At 38.1% G+C, this 17,580-nt stretch overlaps 1 protein-coding gene and 1 long non-coding RNA gene across 5 annotated transcripts in view; one reads left to right on the top strand and one right to left on the bottom strand.

The window, feature by feature from the left end:
* Slc14a2 (solute carrier family 14 member 2) overlaps positions 1-17,580 on the top strand; it is a 445,690-nt gene that overhangs the window by 250,668 nt on the left and 177,442 nt on the right. The window contains exon 3 of the mRNA XM_074069897.1: positions 9,589-9,669. The gene's annotated coding sequence lies outside the window, so the exon portion shown is untranslated. The remainder of the gene's footprint in view (positions 1-9,588; positions 9,670-17,580) is intronic.
* The window catches only part of LOC141422479 (uncharacterized), a 119,765-nt gene that overhangs the window by 23,827 nt on the left and 78,358 nt on the right, over positions 1-17,580 (bottom strand). For 3 of the 4 annotated variants that reach the window (XR_012447045.1, XR_012447044.1, XR_012447043.1), the window contains 3 exons: positions 12,648-12,741; positions 8,837-9,054; positions 1,115-6,507 (listed from right to left, as the gene is read on the bottom strand). This is a non-coding gene — a long non-coding RNA (uncharacterized lncRNA). Of the gene's footprint in view, positions 1-1,114; positions 6,508-8,836; positions 9,055-12,647; positions 12,742-17,580 lie in introns of those variants that run through there. The other variant, XR_012447046.1, reaches the window with a different exon arrangement.

The following is a 17,580-nucleotide window of genomic DNA, read 5'->3' as shown; positions in this document are numbered from 1 at the left end:
TGGTATCTGATGAAGAAATTGATTACCAAGGAAAAGGAGCCCTTGGAACACAGGAGCTTGCTTGACCTCCATGTAGAATCAACAAGGAAGGTGAGGATAGTGGAAAAATACTCAGAGAAAGGAGCTTGGGGACCCAGCAGTGAGGGTCAAATGGTGGCAGAGCAATAATTATAGAGAAGAGTTGGCAGGCCTTGGTGGCTAATCGCATGGAGGGGATGAAGAAGGAGGTGGAGTAGACAACAACGTTGTGTGAGTGTACACTAATTATTTCCTTCTAGAAGACTTCTAGAGGAAGTGACATGTTCATGAAGTCTTAAAGGTGATAGTCACCTGATGTTAGAGGGATTAAAAAGCCTCCAGAGAAAGTAAACATCACGGACCCAGAAAAGGCAATGAGGTGTGGAAAACAGAGTCCCTTTGGGGGATATCTCTGAACACGGGAAGATGGGAAAAGGCTGGAAAGTTAAGCAGAGCCGGATCATTTAAGAACTTGCACTTATGCAGCAGGTATGGGAAGCTGTAGAAGGATGAATAAGAGAGGGGAGACACTTGGATTTTCTTATAGCTGTTTGTACAAATATAGGGAGTTGAAAAGTATTGGTAGTCCCCAAATAAAGTGTAATGTGACTCCAAAAGCATTTTCTGATTTCTTTAAGCTGAAGAAACTGCATCATTCCGTCACTACACATACGTCTTTGTCTTTGCTGTTGTAAGCACTGTCTTCTAGCCTAATAAATATTGCTGCTATCTTTTTCTGTTGCAAAATATTCATAGTGTTTACAGCATCATTGTAGGTTGTAATATGGTTCCTGTGTTTTGAGTCATTTACTGTTTTGGGTCCTGAACTCAATTTTGTCTGATATATGTCTGATATTCAAATTAGCATCTCTTAGGTTTTTGTTTTTGTTCTCCTTGCTTGTTTGACTTTGCCACTTGGGCCTTTGCCCACTCTTTTATTTTCAGCTTTCTAGTCATGCTGTCCTAATTGTGGCTCTAGCTAACAACATATAATTGTTTTTTACTCTGTAATTCAAATTGAAAACGTATTTTGATTGATACATTTTTACTTTTATATTTTTGATATAAAAATATAAAATTTATGCACTTGGTCCTAATCTTAACATCATATACTTTCTGCTTCTATTCTTTCTTTTTATCTTTTACTAATGGTCTGTGGTTTGTTTTAATTTGGTTTGCATGTGACTTAGTATAGACATTTCAGAAGGTTTTAATAATCTTTTATTCTTTAATCGGTTATCTTTATTTTTTAACATTTTCATTAGTACAGAAGGGTTTCATTGTGACATTTCCATATATGCACACAACGTATTCCAGTTTGGCTTATCCCTCTCATCACTTTCCTCTTCCTCCTCTCCTTTCAATGCTCAATATTCATATATGTATAGATAACACATCAACCACATTCACCCTCCTTTCCCCTCTTCATTCACCCTCCACTTCCACTAGGATCCTCCCTTAACATGACCTGCTTTACATTCTGACCCTTCATGGTTTAGTGTCTGTTCGTTGTTCAGTGGGGGTTTGCCTTGGTATTTTACCCACACATATATTATACTTTAAACACTCTAACCCCCTCCAGGATTCTTGTTCAACAATTTTCAGTGCATTTCGTGGTGTCTTGGTCCTACACAGATGCGATGCATTTCAGTATTATCCATCCTCTATCTTTCTCTTCTTCTTTCCCCCTCCCCTAGTCTCCTCTAACAATCCCACTATTGGAAACATGTTTTGTATATATCTATACATATGATAATGCTTCTATTTGTATTTGGATCTATCTTCCACATATGAGAGAAAACATGTGAACTTTGTCTTTCTGAACCTGTCATACTTCACTTATCATGATGTTTTCCAATTCCATTTATTTACGTACAAATGACAAAATTTCGTTCTTCTTTATGGCTGAATAATATTCCGTTGTGTGTATACATATATGCATATACATATATATATATATATATATATATAACACATTTTATTAATCCATTCATCAGTTATAGGGCATCTGGACTGTTTCCATAGCTTGGCTATTGTGAATAATGCTGCAATCCATATGGATGTGCAAGTGTCTTTACTGTAACCTGACTTACATTCCTTTGAGTATATGCCTAGAAGTGGCATTTCTGAATCATATGGCAGTTCTATTTTCAGTTTCCATAGTGACTACACTAATTTACATTCCCACCAGCAGTGTACAATGGTTTCTTTTCCCCATATCCTCACCAACATTTGTTATTGTTTGTGTTCTCGATGTTAGTGATTCTTACAGAAGTGAGGTGGAGTCCTAATGTGGTTTTGATTTGCATTTCCCTTATGGCCAAGGATATTGAACATTTCTTTAAGTTTTTGGTCATTTGAACTTCTTCCTTTGAAAAACTTCCATTCAGTTCATTTGCCCATTTCTTCATTGGGTCATTGATTCTTTGGGAGTTCAGTTTTTTGAGTTCCCTGTAAATTCTACTTATTAATCCCTTGTCAGATATACAGCTGGCAAAGACTTTCCCCCATTCTGTGGGTTGCCTCTTATGTTTGGTGATCATTTTCTTTGTTGCACCTAACCTACCTAAATTGCTTTGTGAAAGCTTTTTAGCTTCGTGTAGTACCATTTGTCAGTCCTTTATTTTAATTGCTGGGCTATTCGATTATCATATTGGTGATGATGATATTTCTGCTAATTTTAACTTATATTTTTAATACAAATTTCTATCTATTACTTGATTCATTATCCTTAAATCTTAAGTTTTAGTCTTTGACTACTTGCCACCTTCTCTTGCCCCATTACATTGTTTTCTCTAACCATAATTACCACAGGGTTTTTTGTTGTTGCTGTTGGGAGTTTTTGTTTGCTTGTTTGGTTTGGGGTTTTGGTGGTACTAGGTGCTGAACTCAAGCCCTCATGCTTGCTAAGCAGGTGCTCTACCTCTTGAGCTACTCTGCCAGGCCATTTTGCATTGGTTATTTTGAGATAGGGTTTCTTTTTGTTTTGTTTTGTTTTTCAATTTATTTTTTCCAGTTTTATTGAGGTATAGTTGATAAGTAAAATTATATATGTTTAAAGTGTACGCTGTAAAGATTTGATAGATACACAAAATTGTGAAGTGATCACAATCAAATTAATTAGCACTTCTATGCCTTCACGTAGCTACAACCTCCCCCCTCCAGTGAGAACATTTCAGGTCTAATCTCATTTTCAAATTTCAAGACCTTTCTCTCTTTCTCTTTGTATTATTAACTTTAGTAGCTGTGCTGCTCATTGGATCTTCAGAATTTATCATGTTATAATTGGAAGTTTGTACACTTTGACCAGTATCTACCCATTCTCTTGACTCTTCAGTCCAGCAACCATCATTTCACTCTGTGTCTATGAGACAGTGATGTGGATATACATACAGAAATGTGTTATCCCATTTTCAATATCCATTCAGCTATCAATAGGCCTTTAAGTTATTTTTATATCTTTGCTATTATGGATAATGATGCAATGAACATGGGAGTGCAGGTGTCTCTCTGAGATAGATTTCATTTCTTTTGGACACATACTCAGAATTAGGTTAGCTGGGAGTTTTGGAAGTAAGATCATGTGGGAATTTTGGGTTTTATTTTTGGAAGAGTCCCTATGCTGTTTTCCATACTGGCTGTAGTAATTTACATTCCCACCAACAACATGCAAGGGCTCTCTTTTCTCTACATCTTTGCCAACGCTTGTTCTCTTGCTTTTTTGATCCTGACAGGTGTGAGGTGATGTCACATTGTGGGTTTGACTTGCATTTTCCTGATAATTAGTAATATTGCACAGCTTTTCATGTCCCTGTTGGTCTTCTCTTTCTTTTAGGGAAAATATTTACTCAGGTCCTTTGTGAATTTTAATAGGATAACAATGATAATAATAATAATTTGCTATTGATTTGTATGAGTTCATTTTATATATTAGATATTAACTCTTTAGCAGATATTTGGCTTGCAAATATTTTCCTCCATTCCATAGGTTATCTCTTTATTTTACTGTTTCTTTTGCTACACATCTTAGTTTGATAAAGATCCACTATTTTATGTTTGCTTCTTTTTTTTTTCTTTTCCAGTTTTGGAGCTGTTGCTTTTTTGTCCCCTTTATCAAAGGAGATAGAAACTGTGAAGGCACTGGAGGATAGGGTTTCATTTTATGGCCAAGACAGCTTGGACAGCAATCCTATTTGTGCTTCCCATGTAGCTAGGATGCCAGGCACATACCTCTGCATCCAGCCATTGCTTAAAATGGGGTCTCACAAACTGGCTTCCTCAAATAATGATCCTCCCAAACTCTTCCTCCCAAGTAGCTAAGATTATAGGCTTGAGCCACTCTGACTGGCCTTAAGGTTGTTATTTGTTTGTTTGGGGTTTTTGGGAGGGGGAGGTTGTCTTAATCCTATGCTAAATTTATCAAAATTTACCAGTCTTTTTGCTATAATTTCTCTGTTCTCTACTAAGCACTTGAAGTTCAGCATCCAGTGTCTTCAAGGCAAGATCAACATTTCAAGGTTTTACGTGCTTGGTGTAGCACTTGTACTTGAACAAGTTTGAACACAGTTTTTGTTCTTATTTAAGTCTTAATGAGGTTTTGTAAGCACCATGTTGCTGTGGGAAGCTCTGAAACCAATCTAATTTTGCCCTTTTGGGAAGAAGTTTTTGCATTTGGTTTTGCTTTATTTTGTTTGTGTTGGATTTTGTTTGTTTGGATGACCAAAGAGTCTTTCTTCACCTGTAGGGTTGATATTTTTGTATTAGTTTTTCCTAGGACAGGGTATGTTTTACTGTTTTTTGTGTTTTTCTTTGCTTTGTATGTAGATGCAGATGCTTTATTTCTGGAAAATGTTTTGTGATTATATTCTTTCCAATACATTTGCTGTTCTGTTTTTTTCCAATACTCTTTCTTAAGCCCTGCTTGATGTATATGCATATTCTGTTGGTTCCATTTTATTTTCCATATCTGTATATTCTTTCTTAATCTTTTTAACTGTGCATTATCATTGTGTCTTGCTCACTTTATCCTGTCCCTATGTGTGTTTTTGTATTTTGAGCAGCACCTGTCACCTTCCTGTCGCCTGGGATAAATCCCTAACTTTAGGGATGTCTTTATGTTTCTCCTCTACTTCTTTCCTGAGCTCTCTCAGCTAGCTCATTTTTTCTCTCTCTCAGTTGTCTTGATATTTCTTCCTGAAGCTTATATTTTATGTAAGGGATGTCCTTCATTAAGGATTTTTTTTATTCATTTGTTGCTTCTATGATAATTTTCTTGGCACACTTTCCTTTTGCTTGGTGGCAATATAATTTGGTATGTGCTCTTTGTCTATTTGTTTTCTCTAATTATTGTCTTTTCTTATAATATTTTTGTAGAATTTTTTGTGTAGTTTCTTATTATTCTGGCTCATATTTGACTGAGATAAACTCTTTTTTTAATCAGCTATCTTGCAGTAGATTTATGGAAGGGTTGCATGATAGCATCCCGTGCAGTATCTGTGTTTACAGGGATGTGTTCATGTATATGCGCACACATTGATTTAGACTTTACTTCTTTCCAGAAGAAAGAAAAGACTGCTGTTTCCAAGACTGATTCCTATAGTAGCTTTCTTCTCTGACCTTCTTCTCCAATGCATGCTTAGATAGCATGACTAGGTGTTGTCTTGTTTATTCTACCTCCCCAATTCTCAGTGGAGTCAAAAGGGTCCAGAGATGTTCTCAAAGACTTCTCATTTACCTTAGGCCAGTTGTTCCTCAAAAGACAGTGTTGCTTCTCACCTCTTTTACATACTCTGGGCTCTGCCAGCTTTGTTTGAGGTCTTTGGCAGCAAGCATCTTTCAGCATCTCTCTGCCCAGGTTGGAACTTTATTGCTTTTGGCAGTCCTTCCTTGACAAAAGTCTGTGTTTCTGTTTCACACTTTCATTAGTGTTTTAGAAGAAGTTTAGAGGAAATGGGCAGGGCTATCTCAATACCACAATCTTAAAATTGAAGTCCCTGTTAAAAAGCTGTATACACCTAACTGTCACCCTAAATCTACAACACCTAAAACTATATCTGGGGAAGAGAAAATGCCTCATAAACATTTGTTAAGTGAAACAAATAAATAAAAGAATGAGCAAACAATTCTCAAATTCAAGGCCTCTGTCTGAAAGAACTTCAGTAAGGAATTCTACTGGGTCTCCCTTACGATAGTTTAACGAGGCATACTCCCAAGGCCTTTGTCATGGTTCAGATATTTCTGACCAACTTTACCCCCATGTTCTGTCATATGGTCTTAGCATTCTGCGTCCACTCACTGTCTGAGCCAAGTCAGACCACCTTTTGCACAGGAAACAGTAGATTCCACAACAGTACTTTACATAATGTGCTTTTTCCCCTGATCTTGTATCAAGTTTCAGTTTTTGTAGATGCATAAAACATGAACACTCATTTCAGCTCTTGTGAATTCCACACGAATCTTCGACTTGAGTGTGGAAGTGCTGGATGGCCTCTGCAAGAAAGGATCACTATGGCTCAGTCAGTAGAGCTACCAGAATCGGGATTTCTCTATGCTTCCCTTTTGAAAGAGAGGAGATTTGACCCAAGGAATCTACACCTTATGTCCCCTGAGAGCAAGAAGTGTGTCTCAAATTGTCTTATAGCTTTCATATGGCCTCCACTTGGGAGACACAAATGTTTATTTCTTAATTTCCTTGGTTCTACAGGTGACACCAAAAAAAAAATCTCACCTGTTCAAAACACTTAAGTGTCAAATCCCAGAAAAGAGTTCTCATTCCTTTTGGAGATTATTAAAGGATGATTTCTTTTCTTTTATTTCTTTGTCTTGAGTCATTCAGAGTTCTCAGAAATGCTCATGTCTTATGGACTTCTCACTGCTGAGCTGACCACAACTGACTGCCCACACTTGCCCCAGACCCGTCTCCATGGAATGTCAATGCCTAACTTGACATCAACACTTAGGACAGCAGGAAAGGAAGTTTGCTGGAGATGCTCACAGTCTACATCAGTGTTATAAACAGAAGAAGATATCTTAATGCCCTTTCTGTCAGACACACATTGATATTACCCCCATGATTGGCATCACCAAAGCAGAGCTCCCTCTTATACATGCCTGAAAACCTGGGCCCACCCCACACTATCCCTGCCCTAGGGGACTCTATGGGTTTTCATTAGAGCCCCCAGCATCCTAGTTTTCAGGCAACAGTCCCAGTTACTATCTGGTGCCTTGTCCAGTGAAGCACTCATCCTATTCAAAGGTGATTTTTAAATGATAAAAGTTACTATCCAAGTTATTTAATGTTTAACTTTCAAAACTCAGCATGAATCAAAAGGCCTCTGGTTATAAGTGAAGTTCTTCTCTTTCCCTTTCTCTGTAGAGGAAGACTAAGGCTCACCAAGAGAAGAAGGCAGGCAGATACCTGAAACCTAAGCTCCCAAAACAAATGGGGCAGGTGGTTGGGGAGAAATTGAAAATGCAAGCATTAGCCAGGTTACCAGACAGGCTCAGAGTTTTGTCTTCTTTGGGAAGAACCCATCCCGAAGATTAGTAGGGAGGGGCAGGACTCTTGGCTCAGGGGAAATGTTTTAGAATAATGCAATCCCAGGACAGGAAAAGGGGCACTTAGGAAGGACAGACATTCCATGTGCCTCTCTTGCTTACCTCTGTGCCTGCACATGGTGGCCAATAAGACACTAGTAATTTCTCTTTGCTATTGCATTTGTGGCAAGGACTTTGGGTCTTATATCTGGTCATAATGGTGAGCTATGTGTGTCATCTACAGTGGGCATGGCTAATGAATCCTATTTTATTTCTTAATTAAGAATTTAAAAGTACTGCAAATGACTGCAATTAACATGGATTTTTCTTCCTCATTTATTTACTTATTTAGATGCTTGAAATTGCACCCTTAGCTTAAACCAACCATGGGGTCCAGAGCCTATTAAAATATATAGCATTCATTAAAATATTTATTCTTCTCCAACAATGAGGGTTGGTTGCAATTTGGAAATGGTTTTGGTATCTATGTATACAAAATGCTTCCAAAAGAATATTCATTATACAAAATGCTTCCAAAAGAATATTCATTATTCCAGCTTGGTAACATAAAAGTTGAATTTATTTGAAACTCTTTAGCTGACTAAAATAAACAATATTTTCAAAATACCCTATTGTTATGGTGCTTTCCTCATCATCCCACTTTCAGAACTTTAGTGTCCACAGCAAGATAAGAATAACAATTTTAGGGTGGTTGAATTCATCGGACTGATTTCAAAACTGTTTGGCATCAAATTATCTAGTAGCTTTCAAGATTTGATTTAGTTTTCATTCTTGGTTTTTTTGGTTTAGGTTTTAAATTTCTAACTGTTTTGTACAGAGACACAGCTCAGAAAGGAGTGATTGGATTTAACCAAAAATACACTATAAACTACAGCCAGCAGGGATGTAAATGGGTACAATTTTACCAGAAAGAGATTATAGAAATAGTATATTAAAAGCCTTAAAAGATGTATAGCCATTGAAATCCAGCTAGTCCACTTTAAGGAATTTATCCTTATGAAAGAACAAAGCATGTGCATCAGGATTTAGCTACAGTGACATTCATCACAGTCTTGTTTATAATAGAAAAAATAACCAAAATATATAGCAATAAAAGATTGGATACATTATGGTACAGCTCTACACTGGAATATTAAGCAGCTGTTGAAAACAATGTAGTTTATGCTAACTCTATATGGCTGAATTACCCTAAACACAGCAGCTTAAACACAAAAATATTATCTCACAGATCCTGTAGGTCAGGTATCTGAGCACAGCTTACCTGGGTCCTCCAACTCAGGTCTTTCATGAACTGCAATGAAGGTGTTTGCTGGGACCACAGCCATCTCAAGGTTTAACTTGGAGGTGATCCACTTTCAAGCTCACTCAAGTGGTTGTTGGCAGGATTTAGTTCCTCCCAGGCTGTGAGTCAGAGGTATCCCTCAGTTCTTTGCCATGTGGGCATTTCTGTAGGGCAGCTCATGACATAGTAGATGGCTTCTGCACAGCGAGTATGCCAGAGAGAGTAAGCAAGACAGAATACAGAATTTTTTGTTACTGAATCTCAGAAATGACATCTCTATGCTTTTGCCCTATTCTGTTGGTTAGAAGTGAGTCAAAGGTCCATCCTACATTCAGAGGGAGTAGATTGCACAATTACACAGTGATGAGGACTAGGTGGAACAGAATGAGAAGCTATCTGCCACACAATTGTAGTTTGTTTGCTGCCAAAAGGTAATTATATTGTATTTAATGAGAAAAAAAGCAGGTCACCAAACTTTGTACAGTACAATTCCTGTTTGTTAAACTAAAAACAATATATCCATATTTACATAAATATTGATTTAACAATTTAAATGTTAACAGTGGTTCTATCTGGAGTAGGATATCAGATGAGTTGTAGGTCCTGTTTTTAACTGTGTTTTTTTTTCTAAAACAATTTATTGTTCGTAACTTTTCAAAGAATAAATGTCACTAAATAAAAAACAAAGCAATTAAATGCTCCAGTATTTCTGACCTCCACTATCTTTACAGAACTATTTCTTGCTTGCTACTACTTGAAGTCAACTGAATAGAAGTTCACAAGATCACTGTGACCAAGGAAATTGTGAAATCGTGAGTATGTTCTAGAATTTGTTGCTATGTTTTTGTCTTCTAAAACATCTATTATCACCAATCACAATACCATGAAAAACTAAGAGGTCACTGAGACCACTTAGGAACTACAACTGATGAAAGAGGTGAGTCCTATGAAGATATTCTTCCCTTGAGACAGTATCTGGTTGCTTCCGAACATAAGATAACATAATCACATAGACACCTCCTTTGCAAAATTCCAAAAGGGATAGGTTCCGTGTATATGTCAAAAATAGATGAACAGATCTGATACTGCTAAACATATTTGCAAGTTCAAAAAAGGAGAGGAGATGGATGAAAGAGAAAATGGAGCCATTAAGAATCTTCACACTAGTTTTCCTGCCTCATGCCATCAGGAGGGCCTGAGTTGGAATGCTATCATTCAGGTTTGGAATGACTTCTTCAGCAACATAAATGTTATCTTAAGGTCACTTCCTGATTAAAACTACTTTGTTGCCAACTGCAGATATATTGGTTATTTGACAAGCAGACTAGCTTCTCTATACCTACACAGAGCACAAAGATAAGCAAGCCAATATGGATGCATAAGGAAGGTAATAGTTTCCAAGATGGCAGGGGATTAGGATCATGTCTGAAACATTAGTAGGTCTCTTTCTATTGGAATCTATAGTACGATAGATGTTATAACAAATGACATGCAAACCTTGGTGATTTAACAAAATTACGTTTTTCTTCATATAAGGTCCAAATGAGTATTTGTCCCAGTAGAGACTCAGAAACCCACTTGGTTGCTATTTGTGGTTTCACCATCTTCTGAGGCCTCTGAATTTTATATTGTAGTCTCTACATCTAGCTGGTTGATCAGAAAGGACAAAATAAAATTGGCCCACCACTTCCTATATACCTTAGCCTATAATTGACACATTCCTATCCCACTGGGGAAATCTAGTTACATGGGTCTGTCCTTGATATAAGAGGCCTTGAGGTAGTCCCTGGATGGCGGTTCCTTTCCCAAAACTCCACTCTGTGTTAGGGAAACATACACCATGGCCTGTGTTAGGAAGAATAACAATATTAGTATTTCTTGGGGAGAACTTAATGGGAATTCATAGATCATCACAGGCCAGGGACTTATCGATGACTCTTTGAATGATGAGTCATTCTGCCCTGTACAAGATAATTTCTAATACCAACCATATCTCCTCATCATTAAGGCAAGAAGTCACTGGTAACAAGGTTCTAAGAAACCAAGGTTGTTCTCCACTGGAAGCTTTAGGTATACCTGCCATGCTTGTAGTCACCAGAATTCACTGAAGTCAACAGAACACACTATGAGTGTTCAAACTACCTCACCTGGGAGGAACAAGTAGTAATGCTGGTAATGTCATTTTATAGATGCTGTAATGTAGAGGGTTCCTTGAAATTTCTCAAATAATACATGAGTAGAGGCCTAGTAGGAAGAAAAAAAGAGTAGCCTCCTCTGTCATTTTTCTGCAACAAACTGTTCATCATCACAAACCCCTACAGGCAGGTGACAGTCTGGAGTCCACTTCAAAATTTCTTTTGGTTTTCTTTGTCCTCCATTCAATGCATTGACTTTTTCCAGGCTAGCTTTAGTGAATAATTCTTTGGTGACTTCATTTTTTTCTAATAATTACAAAAATAACTGCTTTCAATAGCACTAGGTTAGCAGTAAAAAGCCTTTAGAGATAATTTTTTTACCTTGTGTTGGGTGACTTGAACTACTGGGAGCAGCGAGCTATAGTAAATACAGACCTCAATGTGACTTGCCACTGACCACTGTGATAAAAACAAGAGTAATTTAGACTCAGATGAAGCCATATTTCTTCATCTGTCAGACCAAGTAGATGAAGCTCACCTTCTCTACTTCCTCTGTTTTCTTATGGAAATACTGAAAACCTGGGCCTCAGACAAGAAAATAGAATGTGCTTTACAAAACATACCATACTAGATAAGAATAACAGAGATTCATCATTATTGTTGTGCTGTTGCCATTATTATCCTGCGGTCAGTTCAGTTTCTCTAAGGACAGAGAACTTAATGACATTACAACTGTATTAGTTACTCACCAGGAGGGTGAACGAACCAAATGAGGCTCTATTCTTATCCCATTAGAGTGTTCTGCTTTTCTTTCACTACAATTGTGCCTAGGGTATTTATATGCATTTTAGTAACAGTGACATTTTGTTATATTTGTTCCTGACAAATTCAGGCTGGGGATGTTTTTCAAATACTAAAAATGATGGCTTTCCCTAAACTCTAAGTTGACTTTCACCAATAGTCTGAACACTGCTACCTTTGATCCTACCTTTAAGCTTGGTACTTACAGCTTTTAGTGAATTATTCTCAGTTTTACCCTCCAAAAAATGCACTTGCAAGTCCATTACTAAAGTATAAAATGACAAAATCCATTAGTCAACAGGATTTTGTTCATAAATGGATCAACAAATGATGAGGATATTTCTCATGGCCATGAGGAGTATGGGAACAGAAAATTCAAAAATGAACATAAAGAGAGATAAGAAGAGTCAGACAAACAGAAAACATAGCTGACTCCTGCCTGGGAGCATTTCAGTTACTTAACTTTGCCTCAGCATAATCATCAAAAAGACAAGGGAATGTGACAAAGTAGGGAACTCAGCCAGTTAAGACCATAAAATGTCAAGTTGAAAAGGGTCTTGCCACATGTGGCCCAAAATGACCATTTTACAAATGAGAGAGAATTAAAGCTCAGACAAGTGAAGTGCATATCCAAGGCATACAAAAGAGCAAATGTTAAGATGATTCCTAAGGGAGTATATTAGTTTCCTATGACTGTCGCAACAAATTACCATAAATATGGTGGCTTAAGGAAATGCAGTTTTATGTCTTATTGTTCCATATGTCAGAGGTGTGACATTGACCTACTGGGCTAAAATCAAGATGTGATAGGGATGGGTTCCCTTCTGGTGACTCGGGAAAATTCATTTACTTACCCTGTTCAGCTTCTAGAGGTTGTTTGCATTTCTCAGCCCGTGGCCTCTTCCTCCATTGTCAAAAAAGTGGTAACATTCTTCTATGGTCCCATCTCTGTGCAAAGTTGGGAGAGGTTTTTAACCAAAGGATTCATGATTAGACTGAATTTTAATTTTAATCACACCTGCCAATTCTGCTTTGCCATATAAGATCACACATGCACAGGTTCCTGGGAATGAGGCCATGCACACTTTTGAGTGTGTGTGAGAGTCATTATTCTGACTACCACAAAGAGGAGAGAAGGAAGACGATAAATCAACAGAGAGTTGGTTGACTGAGCAAGAAATAGCCAAGAACACCTGTTGCAAGTTGATGTTTGTAGGAATCATTCTCTGTGGCAGAAGCTTGTGTGTTGGAAGTAAGAGTGCTCTCAGGATCAACCTGCGAAGGGAAAGGACAGAGAAGGAGGAAGAAATGTGAAGAAGGAGAGCTGGGTTTCAGGCTTCTCACAACATCTAAGCTGAACCTGTGGAGATCCCTAGGAGAGGCACTTCAGAATTGTCATAAAGGGTGGACCTTTAAACTTTTTCCTCTGGCTACTATGGTTACATCAAACAATCACAGGAGTATAAAGTCTTTAGAGATAATTTTTATCTTGCAGAGATGATGTGACCAATCACCTCTTTTCTGCTGAGCATAACTCAGTATAGCTAAGATAACATGTCCTTCATTCATGAAGGAGGAACCAAACTGAAAATCAGTTACAAGTAGAACTTCCTGTTTCCATGTGAAAAACATAAAGGAATTTGACTGTGGTCTGTTTGGAATGAAACTTGATTGGTAGAGGATGTAGAACGTAGGAATCAGAAGGAAAAGAGTCATGTATTTCATCTACAGGGTTTGGAAGAAGGATAGAGCCCTTAAAGGTACTTGAACACGGAGCAAGTACAGGCATGAGGATAGGAGAATGAGGCCAGGTCAGGAAAGGTGTTGACACCAGATTCAGATCATGAATTCTTGGAACTAAGCTCCAAACCCAGGACTCCAGGGCTATATCCAAACCACAACTGATAAGTGGCTATCTTAGAAGACTGGTAAGTAGCAGTAATAATAATGGCTTAGCAACCCAAAAATTTCCAGCAGGTTCTGGTCAATAGAGTAGTCATGGAGATGGCTGAAAAACAGATTTCCTGTTGTAGCAGAACTAAGGAAAAGGCAAGAACTTAATTACCAAGGAAAATGGCATTCTGTATTCGATCAAGCAAGTGGGCTATAGTGTATCATCTGGCCCATGAATGTCATTTGGCCCAAGCCCAAGTCTGATGCTGGCACAGGAGTGAGAGATACTGTGGTAGAGTGAGTAGCAAGGGTTAGAAAAATGTGGGGCAGATCCATATGCTCACTCCAGGGGAGGTGCTTTCACATAACATCCAGGCTGACCTCAGTATTCATTTTAACTGAATGGAGTCTGCACTCAGCAAGGAGGGACAAAGACAGATTTGTTACCATTCCTGAACCCTCAAAGTTCTCAGCCCTTCAGGTTAGCGTTAAGCCCAGCATCTGCATAAGTTTAGCTCTGCTGGTTTATTATGGACTGCTCAACTGTCCACACCTCTCAGCTGCAAAGTCTAAAGGAAATGGTATTTGAGGAGAAGACTTCCAGCCAGGTGACATGGCACCTAAATGTAATCCCAAAATTCAATAGGCAGGAGGATCTCAAGTTTAAGGCCAGCCTGGGCTACATAGTGAGACTCCTGTCTAAAAAAAATTTTAAATTCTAAAAGGATGTGTAGCTGTTGTACTGAGTTGATCATACTTGGAGACAAAATGGATTTAATTCTCCTTCATCCCTGATTCAAGTAGTGAGAGAAAGCACTTCTGCACATTAACAAACATTACCACCCCGCTGAAAGTCATTTTCCACACATAAATGTCAGCCAGGACACTCATAATAATATCTGTGATTCCTAATGGAGTCTTGCATTTTACCAAGCACTTTTGGTTGCATCAGTTCTTTGGGGGAGAGAATTATCCTGCCCTTTGAATAGATGAATAAGTTAAGATTCGAAGAGTTTGCCTGCCTTACCTAAAGTCAAAGGGCGAGAATCTGACATGAAACCCAGGCCTTATGAATCCACGTTGCTTCCAGCGGAGATTCATCTTCTCAGAAAGAAGACCTCAGTGTATCGACTCAGAAAATCTGGAAGAAGGGAAAGTCCTTGCAGCGGAAGCTGGAGGAAAAATAGCCTGAATTTCACATTTTTGTCTCAGACCATGCTGAGATGAGTGTTTAACTCTTCTTAAGTTTAGCTTGGTGTTTTGAACTCTTCAAAGCACTCTTATACCCTTATCTCATTTGATCACCTCAGCAATCCTGTGAGGCAGCCAGAGCAGATATAACAGCCAAGGAAATGATAACCCAAAGAGGTTAGAAATTAGGTGACTCACCTAAGAATAGACAAGCATTTTATGGCAAAGTTAGGTCTGGAACCTAGATGTTTGAGGGTAGAAGTCTTTGGAATGGATGAGATGGGAGAGAAGTTGCTGCTGAGAGGTAGAAAGAAGCAGTTTGTTCAACCATCAACTAAAATTCACATGTAAATAAAAAGGGCCAGGAACGGTCTAAGGAATTTGGGAATAGAATGCAAAAAAAAGAGGAACATACACCACAGATTTCAAAACACACGATAAAACAGTATAACAGAGGTATAGGGGGAGAAACCAATGGAATAAACTAGAAAGTCCAGAAAGAGACCCATGCATTTTGGGAAATTTGGTACATGATGGGATGATTACAAATAAATAGACAAAATGTGGGTTGCTTGATACATAGTGTCACAAAAATTGACTCTTTATGTTGGAAAATAAACATGCAAATAAATTCCAGGTAGATGAAAAGCTAAAGATTTAAAAAGGTTTAAAAACTGTTAAAAGGTAGTTCAGGAAAATTATAATCGTTGATCAGGAGTTTCTTAAGATTGAAAAAAAGCACAAAAAATGATGAATAAATTTGATTACATTACAATTTAAGATTTCTATATGTCCAGAGATGCCATGAGCAAAGCTGAAAGACAAGTGAGAGATTTTGAAGGAAGAGTTTGCAATGCATTCAACCAACAAAAGATTAATATCTAAAATATACGTGGGGTGAGGAAGGAAGGAACCACAATAACTGAAAGACAAATGGTCCAAAAGGAAAATGTACGAAATGTATACAAAGTGTAAAAATAAGCAGGTCACAGAAATGGAAATCAAAATGGCCCTTCCTCTTTAATAATCAGCAAAATGCCAATTAAAGCAAAGCAATACCATTTCACACCTATCCCATTGTCAAAAATTAAAAGGTTCAAGAATGCCAAGTTTTTGTGGGAAGTGGGTACTGTCGTCCTGGAGGGAGTACAAATTGTTTCCATCCCTTTGGAGAGTAATTTGGAAATATCTTCCCAAAGTGAAGATATACAGCCCTAACTAGTTTTATGTCTAGATACACATCCTAGAAAAACTCTTATTCCTACAACATGTAAAATTAATTTTATTATTCCATTATTTGTAATATGGAAATTTGGAAACAATTTTCCAATCTACTCACCAACAGGGCAATGGGAAAGCAGTGTCCGGCCTCAGAAATGAACTTCATTGAGCTGGACAAAGGTATCAGGAAGGACAGTCTTTGAAAACCTAAACTGAGTGTAAAAACTCAAAGCACCTGGGAGCTAGGGGTATAGTTCAGTGTAGAGCCCTTGCATAGTATGCACAAGGCCCTGGGTTCAATCCCCAGAATCCCCCCAAAAATAAATAAAAAATAACCATATTAATATGCCTTTTAAACACATGTTTAAAATACACAAAGCAATATGATCATCTACTTTTGGATTCAAACATATGTATAATGAAAGCACACACACAAAAAAAAACCCACAGAAAAGGATGTAAACAAATTCAGGAGAATGGCTTTTCCAAGAAGGAGTGAAATAGGCTTAAGAAGAATATAAAGAAGATTTGATTATACCTATCTTTTATTTCTTGTATTAAAAATAAAACAAAAAAATCAGTAAAATGTTAGCTTTATAATCTTCTGAGCAGTGGACATTGAGTGTTTAAGAGTAAACAATTCAGAGAAGGAAAACGGAAAAGTTAATCACTGGCTGCCTTTCTTTCCTCTGGTGGAAATGAGAAGGCAGTGGGGAGCAGCATCTGCAGGAGAGCAAAGCTGACAGCTTTGAAAATTATTTTGGATTTGGATTTGTGCTCATGCACACACACAGAGACAGCTCCACACACAGGAGCAGTGGGGTTGTGGAAGGAGCCCTGCCAAGCAAAGTAGCTAAGGAGCACCGGGGCTCTGGCCAGCCCCAGCTCTGCCAGGCATTCTTTTATTTTTTTTTTCCTTTTTCTTTTATTATTCATATGTGCATACAAGGCTTGGTTCATTTCTCCCCCCTGCCCCCACCCCCTCCCTTACCACCCAAAAATCGTATGTTCTCCCTCATATGTGGACATTAGATCAAGGGCAAACACAACAATGGGATTGGACTATGAGCACATGATAAAAGAGAGAGCACACAAGGGAGGGGTGAGGATAGGTAAGACACCTAAAAAATTAGCTAGCATTTGTTGCCCTCTGCCAGGCATTCTATAGCTAGGAGCAAGACCCAGGAATACTAAATGGCTTAGATATGACAAGGGTGTGTTTCTCTCACTTAAAAGTCCTGAGGTCAGAGTAGAGGGCTAGTGCTATGGCCACCATGTCCCAAGGACTCAAGCTCTTCCTCCCTTTCTACTCTGCCATCTCTAGTCACCTGGGTTTCATCTCCAAGGTAACTTCATCATCCAAGATGGCCACCGCAGCTCCAAGCCATCCAAATAAGAAGAGGGAGCAGGGAGGGCCAAATGGTCCCTATTGGCTATCTATAGTTCTCTAAAAAGTCTTTCCTGGAAGTCTTTACCCTACAT

This window comes from Castor canadensis, chromosome 4, assembly GCF_047511655.1.
Source record: "Castor canadensis chromosome 4, mCasCan1.hap1v2, whole genome shotgun sequence".
Taxonomy (NCBI): Eukaryota; Metazoa; Chordata; class Mammalia; order Rodentia; family Castoridae; genus Castor; species Castor canadensis.
Note: the sequence above shows the minus strand (reverse complement) of the source record. Positions and strands in the feature narration are given on the sequence as shown.